Source organism: Coturnix japonica, chromosome 7 (genome assembly GCF_001577835.2).
Source record: "Coturnix japonica isolate 7356 chromosome 7, Coturnix japonica 2.1, whole genome shotgun sequence".
NCBI lineage: Eukaryota > Metazoa > Chordata > Aves > Galliformes > Phasianidae > Coturnix > Coturnix japonica.
In genome coordinates, this window is record NC_029522.1 from 10,349,028 (window position 1) to 10,367,832 (window position 18,805).

Consider the following 18,805-nt stretch of genomic DNA (forward strand, 5'->3'; position numbering starts at 1 on the left):
GGTAGTAAAGCTGTACAAGATAACTTCAGAGCTGTGCTAGCACAAATCATTTTATGACCTGGAGATTCAAGGACAAGAGGCTCTGCAAACTTCTTTTAGATTCTAACATATTTTTAAATAACCCACAATCTTTATCTTGAAATATTGTAACGATAGTGCATTCTACACAGTTGTATTGGTGTGTTTGTGAAGCGTTAGCACTGCAGCTGTACTTTGTTTCAGAGTGCTTAAAGCATTGTACTTCAGAGTCTGCAGAGAGCTCAACTCTTCAAGTACATGTGGGCATAACTTAAAATCATCTGAATAGCATTGTAGTCATCTTTGACATGTCCTGTATATTTCTAGTGCCATGTGGCAAATACTTTGAGTTTCAGACCCAGAATGAAGGCAAGAAGCATCAATTTCCCTGGAGCATAGCTAGTGTTTGCCTTCTTCAGAAGTAGTGAAAACACGTGTTGTAAATTGTCTAGTGTCTGTAAACAGGGTATTCACATTTCTTGTACTGTGCAGTTCTTGATGCTGTCATTTGCGTCTCTATTGGAAATCAGCTGCTTAGAGTTAGTATGTTTTATGCACTTCTCCTCAGAGTTTAAAGATATACAAATGTCTTTGGTAATACAAATATTGTAATGTGTTCAAAAACATTTTTTTAAATGCTAAATTTTGAAATGCTCTTTTCTGACTTTTGTATAGATATTAATAATATAACTTTGCCTGTATCTGTGGTGATGATGCATTTGGGAGTTTTATTGTGAATACCTTATAGATGTGAGGCATAAATAGATACAACTGACAAGAATGGAACTCATTATGCAAATAATAAAGATTAGAAAAAGGTCATAGTATTTTTACCTCCTCTCTCCTTAAAGTGAAGAGAGGAGCAAGCAAGATTGCTATACTTATTGTCTTTATTCAAATGCTACAATATACAGTAAACATTATTCTAAACACACTACGCTGCTCGTATGTCTTGAGGGTGGGTGAGAGCTCGCTGGAAGGGGAATGGACACAGCAGGATGCTTTTTGCAGACTTTTGTGATCAATGAATTTTCTGATGTAGTACTAATAGTAGACTTCTACTAAATGTTTTCTCCACAATTATTAATAATGATTACTTACTAATTTCTAGCTCTTTTATTTCTGTACGTCTAAAATTTTAAGACTGCATGCTGTAAATCTTAAAATATCAGATTGAGCTGCATATGATTATAATTCAGTCAGGGGTAGTCATGTCTGGTGTATTTAATGCTAAGATATGAGATAATTGTTTATCCCCTTGAAGTTTGAGTATAAAAAATTAGAAAGCATCAGTGACGAGTTCAGCAGTTTGCCGTTCTAGTCTTCTGTGTTTTCAAGTTGATGACTCTGCACTCAGTGAAATGTTACCAAAGTGGGTACCCCTAACTAGTATATCCACTAAACTAGCCAAGAGACTGTACTTTGTTGGCATTACTCAGTAAAAGGTGATGTTAGGCTGGTTGCATCCCTCATATTTGATTTATTTATTAGTTTCAACCACGGTTCTACTCTGTTCTTTTTTTTTTAAAGTTGAAATGAATGGAGTTTAGATGAAAAAAAACAAGAACTCTGCAAAGTTCAATTACAAAGCACTGCTAGGTGCTGCCAGCAGCTACTGATAAATTCCCATCCCCAGTTTTGTCTGCTCCTGATACAGTGCTAGTGAGAAAGGTTTGTGACCACAGGCTGCTAAAATAGAGATAGACAGGCTTGGGAGTGGGAATACTAAGCACAAAACTGAACATTGCTTATAAATACTGAGTCCATTGTTGACTGTGCAGTCATAATAAAATTATCTATGTGGATTAATATTTCGATCACAAAAAGCCTTCCATGTATTTTTCTTCCTCCTTAATTGGACATATTCTCTAAGCTTCACTACTTACTGTGCAATATGCTAAGCTGGCTGGCAAAAGTATCTAATCCTGTGTCATGATTCTGCCTAACACAATTTACACTCTCAACTCTGGAGCTGATACAGTTTTGAAAGAAATCTTCAGGGTTTTGGCACATGCAGTGCACCTGGAACAGTCCCCTGTGAGCTCAGCTGCCTCGCAGGCTCCCCTGTGTTGTATGCCTACATCAGCACTGGGGAGCTCAGCCACCTGAACAGAGACAGGCCTATAGAGTGGGTACAGGGATGTGGGCTCTGCAGAGCTGGTCTTTTATCACTGGTCTTTTGTGGGCCTTTTTTGGTCATTTTTTTTATCTGGCAAATATGGTGAGCCTGGAAATTCTATATGTGTTAATTTCTAGCTCCTGTGCAGTGACTCTTCAAATGGGAGATTACCTGGAGGTAAACCAACAGCGGTGTTTTACAGTCTGGTAAATAAATCCTCTAGGTTTTTAATAATGTAGTAAGCTGCTCCTAGGAGCATTTTGAATTGTTTTTAGACCAAATTTTCTTAAAACAGCATGAATTCAGTCAGTCAGGTGTCAGTGGGCTCCTGCCGAGGCAGGCACGGAGCAGGCTGCCTTCTTGCCAGGGGCTGGGGGCCACAGCCAAAGGCAGCACTGTGTCCAGCCCCCCTAGGTCTTCTGTTAGGAGGGCAGAAGCTGTATTTCATGGAAGCTAGAGTTTGTCTTCTTCCACTTTTCAGGGAAAATCTCTTTTGTAGAAGGATACTGAGGATCAGGATTTTATTCATTTATTTGTTCCTTATGAAGAAAGGCCTAAATCCTTTTCATTAATGACAGGAATGGTACATTCCAGTAAGTGCCTCAGGTACTGAATTGTGAATGAGCGACTAGTTGTACTACTAGAACATGGAGTTTTATAATTGGGCATCTAGCTCCTGAAAAGGTGCATGTGTCATGCTGACTACAGGCATCTCTGTTTTGTTCTTAGGAACTGAGCTGTCTGGGATGTTCTGACATCACAGATTTTGAGGTGTTCTGTTGGCTTTCTGGCTAATGGGAACCATGGGCTTAAAAGAACAGGGAAGAGCTCATAGAGCACCCAGGAAAGCCCACACAGACAGAGAAGCATCATGTCAGTGTGCTCCTAATTTTTCAGTTCAGTGCTGTTGTTTTGTTGCTATCTAAACAGGAGATGATGACACTGAAATGTTCACAAAGACACCAGTGAATGCAAATGTTTTGTTGATAGAGATTCAAGATGATAATAAAGACCATTCGTGTTGATTTTATAAGCAGGAATTGTTGTTAGTAGAATAAGTTAAAGTGAAAGAAAATCATGAAAGTTCATGTAGTAGACATGTATGAAATATGAAGAATACAGTTCCTCAATCTGCAGTTTTTTCTGTATGTGTGTACTGAGTCTTTCTGTGTTTCTTTGTTTTGAAGTATTTGTGTTCATTACTCCTTCCAGATATGTTGCAGTTGGTATGTTGCTTCTGTGTTTTTAAAAATAGTTGATATATACATGCATTATTATTTTCACTGTTTCATATTTAATAAATAAAGTGAACAGTGCCCCATTGTAATGGACAAGGGTTCCTGAGCATGAGGGAATTAACGACTCTTAGTGTAATCTGCAGCTTTACTAAGTATGCATTCAGGTCCTCTATTGAGAGAATTTATATAAATGGTAGAAAGAACTGGGCCTAACATGAATTCAGAGGAACTCGACCAGTCACTGGCCACCAGCCTGTTGTAATCCTGTTTACTTTAGTCACTGGAGCCCAGCCCATCATCCAGTTGTTTGCCTATCATGTTATCTATTTGTCTAGCTGTATGCTGGACATTTTGTCCAAAAGGATACTGTGAAAAACAGTATTGAAATTCAGAAAGATTTCATCAAGTGGCTTTTCTTGGTTGCCTGAGTAACCTTGTAACAAAAAGGAATTAGATTTGTTAAACAGGACTTTTCCATTGTGAACCCATGTCAGCAATAACCTGTGTCTGTGTTGTCTTCCAGATCCTCTCCATAATTCTGGTACACCAAAATGAAATACATTTCCCCACTCCTGCAAGTGTACCCTATCCATGTAGGTGTTCAAGGCCAGGTTGGATGAGGCTTCAAGCAGCCTAACTTATTGTTTGGCAGCCCTGCTTGGCTTATGGAAGGGGGTTGTGATTGGATGATCATTAGAGTTCTTCCATTGCAAGCCATTCTGTGATGTCACAAGAGTGTGGTGATGGCGTATGTTTGTGTGTGTGAAACACTTTCTCTTGTTACAGTTCTCATATGACTGAATTTTGAGAGGAGGTAAAGTTTTTATTACCAGCTGGTAGGAGATTGCAGAATGTATGATTTCATACTTTCAATATCAGAGTAGATGTGGATCTTTTGAATAGTCAGTGTAATCAGATTTGTGTAGAAAGTTCATATATATCTTTTGATCATCTGTGTATTCATTTGGGACATGAAGATACTTATTTTGCAGCATACTTGTTAATTTGAAGTGAATACATTACTCTTAGAATCTAACTTAAATTCTAGTTTATTTCTGTTAATTTGGGTATTACACTTTTATATGTTAGTCATGCAGATATGTCTAAAGGAGAGAAGTTAGAAATTCTGTTTGAAAGGGCAAGTAAAGAAATTGTGAAGTGGGAATCGTGAAGACTTAACATTGCTGTAACTTTTAGCACTGAAGGAGAGATTTGGCATTTTCAGAGGCATGAGGGAGGTCTTAATTTTCTAAGACAGGATACAAAGTTGCACTGAGACTGAACTGAGGCCTTTAATACTTTTGAATACCTTTGAAGGTTCCGTTGAGATGGTTTTGGTAGGACTGTTCTATGCATCTTAAAGTTTAATTCTAATAAGTATTGCATGAATCCTTCTTGGTTCTAGGCCGCTTACTCCAGAAAAGTATCTATAGATAATATTACATAGCTTTTTACTTTGGCCTGGATTTTGCTTTCCTTTAGGCTGGTAGGATGAAGCTCATTTAGAAGTGTTTGCAAGCCTGTAAATATTTTTCTAGGCTAGCAAAAAATTCCTTGTTCCAGACATTCTTATTGACTTAAAACTAAATATACTCTGAGCAAGGGTAAGGGATCGTTGCAGCCTGCACACAAGCACTTTTCACTGCAGTGATACTTGTGACAGGAAATAAGGGTTATAGATGACTCCTTCCTATGCAAAACCAAAATGTTCCCATTTATCACTGAGTGATGACTCAGAGCCATGTATGTCAATGTCTGCACAATCAGGATGTGTGTATCTGAGGAAAACATGATGCTCTAGCTAGCCCTAGCCAGACCTTCTGTGTGGAGCCTATAATAGTATTGGTGCTTGGTCATAGTTCTGTTTCTCCCATTAAAGTAGTAACTCACCATATGAGTAGTTAGAAATAGAGTTTTAAAACTCAGCAAATTAGTGTGAATGTTGTAAAACAGAACCATGAACTCCTGGAAGGTAGATATCTAAAATGCAGCATGTACAAACTGATTATAATATACACACAACAGCAGTGACAAATAAAATACCACAGAGAACAATTATATGGCACGCTTTTGACGTCACTCTGAGAGTGAATATGCTTTAGGTCCTGCTTGAGCAGTGGCTGTAAATCACTAAATTACATGAATTCTTGAATTCTTACACAACTGCTAAAAAAAAAACTCAAAATGTAGCAGTTTATGCTCACCTTCCAGCCGCCAAGTTAGCAAGCAAGTGCACAGTTATAAAATGAGCATGTCTTTGATGAACACATAAATGAAGTATGATCCTAGCGTGCTAATTAAATAGTTAGTTTTGCATGTCCCCTGCTATTGGAAACTTCTATTCCTTAGCATGTATAACGTCATGACCACCCAGCTGGACTTCTATTGAATGCACGACTGTGCTCGCTTCTGCTCCCTGCTCTGCATAGTCTGCAACAGCCTCTAACACCACACAATAATTCAGTGCTGGACCAAGTCCAGCAAAGTTGCAAGTCATTGTGCAGACATATCTTGGTTCTTTAGTTCACGAGTCTATTCTGGAATAGCCAGTAAAATATGGGATTTACAATTGATGAGTTTTCCTCCACTAGCAAAATTTAAACATTGTCTTTGTAATAGATATTTAACACTCTGAGCCTACTATGAAAACTTTCTCCCCACATCAGAGCTTGATGGTTTCTATAAGAACAAACAAACAAAATTTAAAAATCACATTTAACAGATCTGTATCAAAATAAGAAAAATATTACCATGTCTGAGCTATATAGAAAATCTCAAATCAGTTTAAAGTCAACTCCTTGATGCAGACTCTCCCCTGCTGCCATTATACACTAAGTACTCTCTATTTAGGGCAGGATGTAAGAAGTCTCTTGTTTCCAAAGCTGAGCACATCTTTCACGGCATTCTCTCACTGAGTGTGCCTGCACAAGAACTCTGCAAGAGCTACAAGGCCTGAGGACAGCGTGCCTCCTCGAGCTCCTGGCACCGCTCTCAGGAGATGCGTAACGCTTTTGGTTTACAGTGTGTATTTATTTCACCCACACACATTTTTAGATTGCTCCGAAGATGCTATGAATGGCTCTGCAGCTGGGAGTGTCCAATGTGGGTGTGTGCAGTGCTCCACACACCCAAACCTACACGTAGTGGTGAACATTTCCCATCTGCATCAGCACTGCTTGCAAGTGTGTGATTGATCTGCTGGCAATGCTCACAAAGGCAGGGGAGCTTGAGTTGTTCTTTAGAGTCATTAAAAAACTTCTTTAAAAAAAAAAAGAAAAAAGATATTTTCTATATATCCATCTAGCCATGACTGCTGGTGTTTTTCTGAGCTTTATTTCGCAATACCTTTTCACCAAGTTTTCTCTGTTTTCCCATGCCATCCCAGAGACAGCAGTGTCTGGACCTGCACTCACAGGAAGAACATGCAATTCACAATAGCTCAATCAGCACCATCCATTTTGCCCTACTCACTGCAATTGCATCCACGGAGAACAAAAATGTAGGGAAAAATAATAATAGTATTTTATTTGTCCTGCTGTTGTGTTATGTCAGTAGCAGTGTCTTATTCCCAAAAGTGCTATTGACACAGTGCAGCTCTGTGTAATGATGGAGCTCTTGAGTTCAGTAAGTAAGCTTTTCCATTCTTTCAAGATGCAGTACAGCCATACAGTAACCAAGTAGATGCTGGTAACTGCAATTTTTTACTTTTCTTCTGGTGAAGCAAATATAAAGACTTTCGAAGTTTTAGTATCTACTTACTGCTGAAGTGTAGCTGTATTAGTATTGTTTGGAACGTAGTCTCTATACATGTTCTTGATAGCTAGCTATGCTATAGCAGTGCTCTGGACTCACAAACCTTCCATGGATTTGAAATTTTAAGCAAAGAGTTGCTTAGAAAGAAAAATACAGAAGCATATATAGTGCAAGCTGAAAGAATAAAGTCGATTAAAGTCCCCTGTTTCAATTGACAGTCAGCTAATGAGGGTGGTAGAATTACATATTGCTAAACCTGATTTCTTTTAAGACTAGGGTGAGAATGGTGGGGAAAAAAAAATCACAGGTCTATTGTCATAATTTTGGGTGACAAATACATATTAGAAGTGGGCAAATTTCATAGTATCTTTGAAATCTAAAAGTCCTTTGGTGCCCAGCTGGGAACCAGATGAGTCATATCAAAACCTTGCCTGTGACTGCTTGTGTTTTGTGATGTATTAAAGCAAGCACACCTGTCAGGAAAGTCATTCTCAAGTTTAAATTAGTTTTATTTGACAAAAAAGATTTCTATTCATTTTATGGGGCTTGAATTTTTTTCCATTCATTTAACAAGATTTCATGGTACGTTCAGGATTTGAGTAAATCAGATTGACAGAAACCTGCTTTATATTCATTTTTAAAGAGGCCGTGTTTCCCATTCTAATTTCTACCCTTTGAAGCAAGCATTTGTCTAAACATATCTTCTGAAGTTACCAATCTTAAAAATTAATTGTACAGTGTCATTAAGACAGTTAAAATCAGTACACAGGGCTCTGACAACTTCAGCAATTGATTTAAGAATTATTTTAATTACATTGAAAGCGTATTTAAAAATAGAAGAGCTACAGACACGTTATAGTTTAGTATGCAGGAGGGTTTTGTTCAGTCTCTGAAACTAGAAATCACACAGATTCCAACATTTTTCAAAAGAATCAGTTCCATAGGATTGTTCAGTGTCTCCACATTACCTAATTGAATCTGTGTTGAAATATTTATTGCTGGTTTGAAACAAGCTTGTTACTGTGGGGCAGAAAGAGCATGTTATACAAGTGAGGTCAGCTGTATTTCTCATATGCCCACGGTGTAATGCAAATTGATGGCTTTGATAGCTGCCTTCACGCTGGATTGATGTGTATTTGTTTTGGCAGGGCTGCTGCCTTCTAGATCTTCCTCCATCCCCACTCCCCATGATCTCCCTGCTGGCTTTCTTACCCAGCTCACTGCTCAGCATATCTGTGGTTGTGCAGCTGGTGGCACTGCTGGGGTGGGACATGCACCTGGAGCAGGAGGCGGAGAGCAAAGCTTGAGCTGGCACCCATGCTGCAAGAAATGAACATCAAACGATGTCTGCGTTTCATCTGAAGTCAAGCACCTAGATCTGTGGAAGCATTTTGCATAAGTGCAGACTAAGGATTGCTATTTATCATTATTGCCTTTTTCATCTTTATGTTATTTTAAAATAATCAGAATATCTTTTGAAGTTAGGGAAGTTACTGTTTCTGCGTTGTATAACTGGCTAAACTAAAACACAGAGAAACAAAGTAACCTACCTAAGATCAGGTTATTCAATATCAAGGCTGGCTTCATAGTTCCAGTTCTGGAAAGTGCTTCCTTCCTTGAAGGGGAAAAAATTACAGACCCAGATACATAACGTGTGCACTTGTGTGCCCTCATACAAGCTGTAGTTATGTATTTGGAGGAGGATGCTTTGGCTGACAGCTCGGAAACAGAAGCTGTGTGTCAATAACTACTATCTTGCTGGGATCTGCCTGAGGGAAAGGTCATTCCTTCACTGTGTCCGTGTATCCATTGCTCTTTTGCCTGCTGTGTGCTGGGTATGCCTTTGCCTCCTTCTGCCATGCTCTGTTGTGTATGCAGGTTTCTACATCCTTTTCTGTTCTTCTCTTCATTTCTTTCTACTTAAGTGTCCCCAACTGCCTTCCATCTCACGTATGTGAAATATCTATGAGAAGATGGTTCTTCCTGACAGGAGTTGGCTGAATCTCAGTGTTAATGAACGGTAGGGAAATAGCCCTTGTGAAGGTCTCTTTGCTGGGGAAAATACATCTTCCAGCAGGAACTAGGGGAGGTTCAGTGGGTCGTTGGCTGCAAGCATGCAGGTGTTAGACATGGGCGATGCCAGTGTATGGATGAGAACAGAACGAGGAATGGGAGTGAAGGAGGATGAAGATATGCTGATGCTGACCGAGGGTGCCTGGGTCTCAAGTAAAGGAGAAGAGACTGTTCATTGCATTTCTCTGCGACCATAGAGCAAGGAGGAGGGGGATTTGGGGCTTTCTGCTTCATCTCTCAATAGCTTCTAACAGGAATTTCATCTGGGAAGCATGGAAGGGAATCTGGTGAATATTAGGAATTATTTGGCTCTACAGGGAAGACAACAGGGAAGAACAGGGAGTGTGAGTGAGGATTAGAGGGAAAATAGAGCACATGCTTTCATCTTAGACTTTGCTCTCCTAGGTCATGATGCGAGAAGCTGGAGCAGACGCATACTATGGTGTTTGGGTTGGTATTAGCCAGACAAACACTACCTATAGTGACTGATGTTAAAATATCAGATATGTTTACCTCACTGCTTTTAGCAGGTACTTCAGAATCTAAAATTACAGAACCGCGTACAAACCAGAACGTGCACTGTTCCGAAGGTACAGAAAAATGTTCTGGAGTCAGAAGATGTAAGTTTTAATACCAAAATACTTACTAAACTTAAGGATTACAGCATTAAGCTGATTTAGGACTCTAATTCCGAAAGACTGGGGCAGAAACCAGAAGCATTATGAAGGGTTTTGTCAGACTCATTCTTGCTGTATCATTTTGTATAGATCTTGATTTTTCATTTGAACAGATTAGCTGCCGACAATTCTGCCCTGATTAAGGTTTTGGTGCATGGTTGGGGCAGTGATTTTGAAACACCGCACCACATAGTCATGTCTGGCAAATCGGTTCAGTGCTCGCTGCATAATGCAAAAGCTGACAGAGGAAAAACATCTCGACTTCTCACTCAGTGGTGCCCAGCTCCAGTACCAGGCAAGGAGCCCCACTTTGCTTCCCCACAAGCAGAGCAGGAGCAGCTGGGCAAGCAACATGGCCTTGCTCTCTGAGGCAGCCCCAGACAAAGCAAGCGTTGCACGGAAGCAGACAGCAGGCCTCCAGCCTCAGCCGCGGCCTGGCTCCACATTCTGTAAACAGCAACATCCGAGGCTCCGGCGTGGCAGGCAGTGGCTGCCCGACTGGTGTGCATGCAGGAAGTGCCTGCTTGTACAGGCCCGGCTGCACTGCTCAGCGCTGGCATGGCCCTCCTGCTGGCAGCCCTGGGCTGACAGAGCGAGGCAGCACCGCCAGCTTGGGGATGGCCATCCTGAGCTCACGGCTATCGAAGACACAGAACGTGCGGGCATGCTGGATCACAGCTGCCTCCTTTAAAGGAATTTGTGGTTTTGGGTTCACATGCTCGTATGAAAATACACATTCAGTGTTTTGATGTCATTTTTGTGCTTTATTTTTAGTAGAGCAATATGCCTGGGAACATTAAGAATATGAAATATGTAGCTATTGAGCCAGCTGGATTTCAAATAACTTTAAAGAGGCTTTATTAAGTGTGTTTTCTTCTCTGTTGCAGCACATGCATTTTTTTTTGTTCTACAGACCATGGCCCAGTGCCATTATGTTACTGCCACTGTTAGCACTTAGTGTGATGAGGAGGAAGGCCTTTAGGTTCACAAGCTATAGAAGGGGATAATGTAGATGTTTTTTCAGCCATTTTATTATTGAAAAAAATTACAACCCAGTGCATAGTTTATTGTCCAAGTCAGCGTTTGGTTAAGCTTGAATGCAGGGTTCAGGTCTGCACTGAAGTGTCGTTTGCTTGAAGTAAGATATTTCTTTTCTTTCTTTAGTTAATGAATGTTTAGCAGTGTCTAGAGCACTTCAGAAAGATGATCTAAATCTGGGATTGAAGTTGCTGTTAAGTTTACCTACATTGTAATTCTAATGGAGTATTCAAGCAGTGTTAGAAATGGCACTGAAAACTCAAAGATGAAAAGGCAAAGAGGTTGGGTATAGTTTTTATCTACTCAGGAGTATTTCTCCAGGAAGGTGACAGACTGCTAATTTGCGTCCCTGTATCTACTCATCAAAGGAAGAGCCGTTAGAGATTGCATAACCCACTTCTCTGCCAAAGAAATTACCACACATGCTTAATTCTTAAATTTCATGTATCAGTGCAGCCCTCAGTTTTCAAAACAAACAAAGACAATGAATCCAGTATGTGCAGCCTGGACTGCTGGTAGATGCTCCTTCAGAAGTGGATGGGGACTGGGGAAGGGAATCCACTCAGGCACAGGGAGCTCCCTTTGAGAAAAGGCTTGGAGAACTCCCATCCGACCTGCAGACTACAGCAGGTTTCCAAAGATGTCTGCCCAACTTTTGCTGCAGCTGACTTCCTCTGGAGCATGCTATGGAAAATTATACAGTTTGAGCTGTAAAATCTGTATGTTCGGGCATTCGCTATGGAGCTCAGGGAACCTGCAATGTATTGTTGCCAGGTCAGGATATTACTGCAGCACTCATGGGGGTCCAGTGCTTACTGAGAGCCCAGGGTGTGGATGTCTGCAAGATGACCTGAGATTCTGTTGACCTCTAAAATATAAACAGAAATGTTAGCTCTTCAGATGTGGAGAAAATCAGAAAAAGATGCCGTAAGGGACACTACATAACAATATGATTTTATATAAAAATATGATACTGAATGCAAACTAGAGAGATATTGGTGACTGCTTAAACATTTTCTTCAAATAATGAGATGACTGAGAATAGTGCAAACTTTCTGCTCTGAGCTTTTCGGACTGCAGTAGAAAACAAGGATTTGCTCTTGAGTCTGGGCAGGAAACACCCATTTTCAGTTATGAAAGAAAATTGCCTTAGGTTTACTGCTTGGCAGGCTTGTTTTGCTAAGGAATGTCGCACCATCTCTCACAAAAAAAATACTCTTCCCATTGTGCTTTTCATCTGTGCCAGCACCACATGCTCGGTCTTCTTCCAAAGAAGTTTCTTTGCTAACCTCAGCCATTGTGTACTCAGATGCTTGGAAGTAAAATAATGTTTGTTACTTGAACCTTGCTTTGATTTTTGATGGTGGTCACGGTGATCTGTATTAGATATTTACATTTTACACTGTCTTGGGTTATTACAAAATTTTGGTGTGGATTTAATTTTATTAATAATTTGTCATGTGCTGACAGGAGGGTACAGTCTCACTTCAAATTTACAGATGCTTAAAACAGAAATAAGGCAATAGTCATTTTAAAGCACGTGCCTATAAAAGTTGAGGTGCATGGCAAAAATTTGCAGGGCAAAAATGTTTAGGAAATGCAGTTTTTTTCCTTTCATTATTCACAGCTGGCCATATGGGCAGCAGGATTTGCCTTGGGGAACCCAGCCCATGGCAGGCAGGTTGGAATTTCCAACATAAGCTATTCTGTGATTGGATATTTTAAAGGAAAACTGGAAATAGCTCCTGTTGGAGTTCATTGTGGAGATCTATAGAGAGAAACTCAAGAGAGGTATTGCATCCTTGTGGTACCAGCTTAACTGAGAACGTGGGTTTATGCGTTTAGCTGTGTGACTGCATTTCTTCTCTATGTGTTGAAGAGCCTGCCGCAATACACCAATGTATGTTTCTTTCTTACAAGTTCTCTGCTTAACTTTTTACATGCTCTTCCTTGAACTGAATGAATTTAAGATTCACTTGAAATAATTTGAGTCATTTTGATATGTTGTTTATATTTGGAGGTATTCTTGTTATTTACTCCGACTTGCTGAAGATTGAGCTCTCACATTTCAGGATGGTGGATCAGCAGTGAGGTAGTGCTTGGTGACAAGCAGATGGCCTGGCTTGCATCGTAAAGTCCATTTCATGTAACTGTGTGTAGGCCAAGCAGATAAACAGATCATTCCTTGAAAATTATGCACAGATATTCTGTAAGCAACCACAAAGTATTTTAATTTAAAAAAAATTTAAAAAAAAAAAAAAAAAAAAGCTTATAAATACAAACAAGTATTTTTTCTTTTTTTAACGCAGCAATGGGAAATAAAGCATGCCTACCATGACATTGTTAACCTGGCAGAAAATACAAAGAAGTTTAAATCTATGGGCTTTTGGAATAGTTGATAATTGTATGATTTTTCAAATAGCCGAGACTTTTGTGACAACAAAGTTATACACAGTGACTGTGAGGAGAAATGGAACTTGAAACACGAGTTAATCATGCTTACAGAGTCCCTTTTGCAATTTGCAGGGTAAATTTGAAGTCTTCTACAGCTGATGGCCATATTGTCTACACGCTTCAGCCTTTCCTCTTGTGTTGTGTTTATGATCTAAGTGCAAGGTTTCCCCCATGCTTCTGATCTCATCCTTAATATCATTACCATTCTTAAATAGAAAAGCAAATTCAGTAACAGTCTGGCAATGAACATATTGAATTGATCACATCAAAGAAATAGTTGTAGGATGGCGTTAAGACTCCGCTTCTTTTTAAAGCAATCTGCACGGGCAGATCTCGGAGTCGCTGTGCAATTGTGCTGACTTTGATCACAGGCCATACAGCTGGAGTTGTTTTGAAGAATCAGATGTTACTATGCTGTGGAGGTTGAAGGGTGGTGTTCTCCTTACTTTTTGGTGACTACTGTAACTTGGTAGTTAATTGGTGTTACAGGAGTTTATCATTTTGGTACCAATTGGAATGCTGCTTGGCCTCTGCAACATGGTGATACCAGCAATTCTGTGGGAACACAGGTAAACTTATAAAAACTGGTTTTCATTATAGGCAGTAATTGAAGCATTTCTCTAATGTGCTGTTCTATGATACTTACCTAAACTTTAAGATGCACGTGTATTTTCTAGAATTATTTACTACTGTGGGACAAGTAAATGTGTCATTTACTTGAAAAACTGGAAGTGAAAAACTTTGATATCAATACAAGAGTCTGGCAGAAATTGGTTTCATGTGCAAATGTGAAACCATTTCCAAATTACAGTTATCAGAATACAAATTTCTGCAGGTATTCAGGGTTGTTTTCGTACTAGGTATGTAAATACTTATATAGGGTATACGTGTGTGTGTCTGTGTGTGTGCATCTCTATACTTATCATTCAAAGATTATAAACTCTAGAGTTTTGTATTCAGTCAGTTAAAGAGTAGGAAACAATGTAATTGCTTTCATCGTTCTAAGAGCATCTCCTTGTTTAGCGTTATGTTGTGATTCAGTCTTATTTACATAACCAAATATTTCCCCGTGGGATTCCTAGTTTTTGAACATGGCAAACACTCACTGTTCTCATGGTTTCCTTAAGATTTCTTATCCTAACAGTGATCTCTGCTATGTCCCAGGTTTGATGCCCAGGAGATGAAGATCTTGCAGGCAGTGACAGTGAGCCCTTGGGCTATAGTGCTTTAGCAGCTTTGATGCTCTCTCCTCCTGATTTTCCACTCGATACCTTGCACTTTCAGTAATGGTTTTATAGTCAACAGTCTGATGCATTTTGAATTGGAAAATGTGGCAATCCTGTGCGGGTTCCCATGGTCTCTCAGCCAAGACTAGAATGTTTTAGCTTTGCAGCATGGACTATGGCACTTGAACTGACAGTATATTAAATGGTGGTGGATAACGGAGGTTTTATCGTAGAAACGTTGGATTGTTTGAGTTGGAAGGGCCCCTTAAAGAGCATCTGGTCCAACTCCCCTGCAATGAACAGGGACACCTACAACCAGATCATGTTGCTCAGAACCCCATGTCTACAGGGATAGGGCATGCACTGCCTCTCTGGGCACCCTGCTCCAGTGCCTCACTACCCTTAGTGTAATAAACTTCTTCCATATATCAGATCTATTTGTCTGGTGGGTAGATGCACTACCGGCAAGGGCAGTGAGGGGGAAGATGACCAGAGATGTCACAGTGTTAGCTGATGGGAAGGGAGGGCACAGGAATCCTTCACCTTTCTTCTGGCTCCAAAGGAATAGTGCTGTAATGTTTGCAGGCTCTTTTGCCACTGGTCAGCATTACCTGGTTTTGTCCCAGTTTCCTTTTTTTCTCAGAATGTCCTTTGGTAATAGGATAAATGCTGATTTTTAAAATGTGGCAACTGAAAACATACAGAAGAGGCTTTCAATTTTGAAAGTTAAATTACTGAAAAATAAGTCTTTTCAACTGTAGACATAGATTGCAATACTTCAATGCTAATTAATATTACAAGCTTGTGTTTATAGTGGAAAACTTAATTGGAAGGAAAAATATTATTCCTCATGATGTCATTAGCACCATCAGCGTTTTTCTTTTGTTGTCATTTCTGAGGAAAACTAGGAAAGGAGCGGTAGGAAAATTGTGTGTGGTGATATGGAAGCTTAATTTTAACATCTAATTTACCAAAGATATTGTAGCAGTGTTTGGCAGCTATTATGGCAGAGATGTCCTAGGGAAAGAAGGAGAAATGCTTAATGTGGTAGCAGTGCGCATAGGGGTATCAGAAGTGCAGGGCCGGGTTCAGCCTGATGACTCGTTTCTGATCGAGCACTGGAAGCATTGCTCTGAAATGCCTTATTTGTGAGTGCCTTTGATGAAGTTCTCTCTCTACACAGGGTCTGTTGTACTTGGGGTTTGGAACACAGAAATAAGCTCTGTGCTGCTGGCAGGGTCGGCATGCTGCTGGGAGCAGTGCTCTGCGGGTTACCAGCTGCTCCCCAGCCAGGAGGAAGGCATCTCTATTTTAATCACTTGTGCTGCTCCTTTTTATTTTTATTTTTATTTTTATTTTTATTTTTATTTTTATTTTTATTTTTATTTTTATTTTTATTTTTATTTTTATTTTTTGAAGGCTGCTGATACTATTTGTTGTGATATTTCTTTGGGATGTAATTGGCGCACTTCAGAAAATATTACATCAGAATTACTGGTAGAATCGTTTCAAGACAGAAGTGCTGGATACCTTCTAAATAGCACAGGCATTGGTTACACTTTGTTTCTTTAAGCTGCTGTTTGAAGAGTCAGTAGCTCAGTTCTTCCCACCCAAACAGGTTGGTTCTGACCGTGTCCTGGGCCTTACAACAGCTTTTGGTGACTTATTCTTGTATCAAGCAGTTCTGTTTTAGATTGAAAGCTGAAGTAGGAATGTTTTTCATTCTCTCTGCTAAGTAGAAACAAAAATTTCACCATGGAAGAAGCAAATATGCTAACCTCTGCTTACAGAACATAAACCAGAGGGAGCTTTGCTGGTATTTTCTGTGTACAAGTGTGGATAGACTTGTGATCCATAATCAACTCTGCAGTCATTACATTTCCTACTGACTGCAGTCATCCTCTCAGCATGTCTTTCTATGAACTTAGACTATTGTTTTTATGCAATATGGTGGTTGGGGAATAATATTGGGATATCAATTATCAATATTCTTGGTCTGAAATTTGAATGTAGCATCAAAAAGTTGATGCAGTTCCTTCTGTTTGTCTCTGAAGAAATACCCAATTACTGATGATGATTCCAACAGGTTGAATTGAATTATTGAACAGCGGTTATACATGTTAAAAGCAGTGTTTTGCCCATCCATATTAACTTGAACTGTACGTTACTAATCTGCTGAAATGTTTGGTTACCATCATTAAGGAAATTATCCCTAAATTTGTAAAAGTTGCTTGACAGTCATCAGTAGTAAATCCTACTGAAGGACTGACTGTGACTATCTGGATAGTTGACAACATTGTTTTAAAATGTTTATAAGAAGGAAAAAATGGTTCAGGATAAGCCAATTTTATGTTTTGTTAAGGAACAACTCTGCTTTAAAAAAAAAAACATCATTTATTTTCCTGTTGAACAGCAGAAAAGTTCTTTACAGCTATTTGGCGAGTGCAGAGATGCACTGAAGATAAAAAGTTTCCAGAGGGAATGGTCCATCAAGGACCAAGAATGCAATGATCATTTTTCTCAACGTGTTTTCCTACAACTGATCTCTACAAAACTTTGTATTTGTTGTTGCCAGGCCCCATAATACATTTAATCATGTGCTTCTAATGGGAGAAAGCCAGTGTACAAATGCTGCCAGACTCCCTAAGAAGTTGGTGCAGCTCAGAATACCCTTCCCTGGTGATACTAGGAGCAGAGAAGCAGCAAAATCCTGTTCCAGAAGACAGGAAGGGAGCAGGATGGTACCCTGGTGGACAGAGGTGTGCTGCCTGCCTGCGGATTGTAAGGGTAGTCAGAATGGAGCTATCAGACTTGGGCACGAGATAATGTTTGGGAAACAACTGTGGAAATGACTACTGTATAGGCAGTAGGAAGGCTGTGAATGGCTACATGCTGATTATGTGGTCCAGGAAATACAACAGAGGTTATAGAAGGAAGCACAACCCCTTAGAACCTGCATTTTCTTAGTGTGAAGATGGTATTTAGCACCATCTTGAACTGATGTAAAAGAAACCAAACAACATTATGTATATGCAAATATATGTGTTTTTGTCTGCATTTTTATTGATAAGCAAAAAAAAAAAAAAAAAAAAAAAAGGCTATTCCATTCACAAAAATAGAATAGTTCAAATTATGATTATCCTGCCAACAATTATACATTTTCACACACTTATATAGTATTTTATATTCCTTTTGTGTTATACAAGGTTCCTTTATGTTGCATTTTTTAAATATATAGCATGACTGGGTGTGTATAGGTGCATTGTTTGAATTTGTAATCTAGGTGAAAACTGGAAACTCGGGTTTTTAATCTCCAAATGGTAGAAATCCGAACTATGATTACATAGCACTGTGCTCTGTGGCAGTAGTTTATTTTCCTGGTACAACTCTGACCAAAACCATTAGAGATGGTATTTCTTTTGACAGAACAACTTGAAATTTGGTAGTGTCATGATTACCACCAGCTCCCTCTTGTTTGAAGGGTTACTCTGGTATGTGCTGCATGTAATTTTTGAGGGGTAACTTTTCAGGTAAATAATCACATCTTAAATGCTCTCTGTTTTGTTTTTTGTTGTTGTTGATGCTGTTTTGTTTGTTTTACCAGCTGTTGAGTAGTTCTGGTTACCATTACAGTTTTGTAAAAATGCAAGCTGATGTCTTTCATGCCTGATTTCTTTACTTACCTGTTTCTCCACTGTTCATCCATGCTGGGAACTGAAATAAATGAATCGTGTTTAGCTTCCTATAAATACAGTTTAAGCAGTGAATTTGTCTGTTTATTCTGCTAGTGTAGACTGGGATAAATTTTATTTCAGTCTCACCTAAGAATTTACCCAATGTTTAAGCCTTGTGTGCATTATATATTTTGTGGTTTTAGAATAGTTGGGTCTCATTATGAGTCTTTTAAGGAGCACTTTTAGCAGTATATAAGACAAGTTTAAACATAGTTCACAAACTTGGTTTTAAAGCCAAGGTAAATGAGGTCTTGTAATGCCACATTCCATTGATTCTGACATCAGAGAAATATCTGCAGTAAGAAATTTCTGTGTTAAAGTGGCTGAATATTTACATGCCTGAAAGAAGCAAGATTGGGATCTGATGTGGAGTAGCAGTAAGGTAACCACTGAAGACAATAACAAATGTTTGCATTAAAACTATTTCTTTTAGCATTTTTTCAAAGGCTAAAAAACACCAGTCATTTAGTTTTCA

The 18,805-nt window shown here is 39.3% G+C and overlaps 1 protein-coding gene across 2 annotated transcripts in view; it reads left to right on the plus strand.

The window, feature by feature from the left end:
* Positions 1 to 18,805, plus strand: part of BMPR2 (bone morphogenetic protein receptor type 2) — a 100,294-nt gene that overhangs the window by 55,105 nt on the left and 26,384 nt on the right. The gene's annotated exons all lie outside the window — the stretch shown is intronic.